We start from the raw sequence: 1,582 nt of genomic DNA on the forward strand, positions 1-1,582 counted from the left end.
TGCTCCCTGCATCCCAGCCTGATGTTCCCAGTATCCCAGCCTGACATTCCCTGTCAGGTCCAGCCTGACCATCCCAGTCTGGTGCTCGCTCCATCCCAGCCTGGCATTCCCTGCATCCTGGTCCAGCATTCCCTCTATCCCAGCCCAGCATTCCCTGCATCCTGGCCCAGCATTCCCTGCATCCCAGTCTGGTGCTCGCTCCATCCCAGCCCAATGTTCCCTGCATCCTGGCCCGGCATTCCCTCCATGCCGGCCTGGTTCTATGCATCCTAGCCCAGTGTTCCCAGTATCCCAGCCTGGCATTCTCTGCATCCCAGTCTGGTGCTCGCTCCATCCCAGCCTGGCACTCCCTGCATCCCGGCCCAGCCTTTCCTGCGTCCCAGCCTGGCATTCCCTGCATCCCAGCCCGGTGTTCCCTGAATCCCAGCCTGTTGCTCCCAGTATCCCAGCCTGGTGTTGCCGGTATCCCAGCCCGGTGCTCCCTGCATCCCAGCCCGGCATTCCCCGCATCAGGCTGGGGGGAATGCCTTGGATTTCCCGAGCTGCCTGGGGATCCCCTGGCTCCGTGCGCAGGGACTGTCATGCAGCGAAGCGACGGGTTTCTTCCCAAACTTCCCTGGGGCCGGAGCAACGGCTCCGCTTTGGAACATGTTTGGATTATTCCGGAAGGAAACGCCACCGGGAACGGCTCTGCTGGAGCCGCCGCTCTSCCCCGGCCCGCGGCGAGTCTGAACCCGGCGAGGGGTTCGGGCCGCATCCCGAATCGCGGCTCCGCCGGCTCCGTGCCCCCGGCGGGACCCGCTCCGGGTGCCCGGGGCCGCTCCGCCRGGGCCTTCCCGAGGAAACCCAGCAGCTTCCCGGGGCCTTTCCAGCGCCTCCCCGCTGCCCTCCGCCCCCGCGGTGCCTTGCCRGAGCCCGGAGCAGCCGCGGCGCCCGGTTCCCTTCCCGCCTTTCCCAGTGGGAATTTGCAGGTTCGAGGCCTCCGGCCACCTTCCCTGCGGCTCCTTCCGCCTCCCAGCTCGGGATCGGCCCCCGGAGCCGGGAACGCCGGGGCTCGGCACCCCTCGGCATCCCAGAGCGGGGAACGCCGGGGCTCGGCGCCCCTCGGCATCCCGGGACCGGGAGCGCTGGGTCGGAGGCGTTAGCGGCCGCCAGCTCCTGCCGCGGCAGCCGGGGAAAGCGCTCGGCGTCGTCGCTTTTCCCGCTGAATAAACCTCCCGGACAGTTTAATTGATGTTTCACCCAGACGCTGGTAATGAGGCTATTAAATTAATTACAGCCGTGTTGGCGCTGGGAGCGGAGAGGCTGCTTGTCGCCGGCCCGGGAGAGCAGGGGCCGGGCRGCAGGAGCGGAGCGCGTGGGGCCGTGGGGCCCGGCTCCGCCGTGGGACCCGGCGTCCTGCTTGGCTTTCCCACCGCTGCCATGGGGCCGGTGCGAAGAGGCTGGTGCGATGGGGCAGCGCGACGGGGTTGGTGCAATTGGCCTGTGCAGTGGGGCAGCCGATGGGACCGGTGCGATGGGGCAGCGCAATGGGGCCTGTGCAATGGGACCGGTGCAATGGGACTGGTGCAATGGGGCAGCG

This window comes from Rhea americana, unplaced genomic scaffold (genome assembly GCF_003343005.1).
Source record: "Rhea americana isolate MKP2758 unplaced genomic scaffold, rheAme1 scaffold_1080, whole genome shotgun sequence".
NCBI classification, from domain to species: Eukaryota; Metazoa; Chordata; class Aves; order Rheiformes; family Rheidae; genus Rhea; species Rhea americana.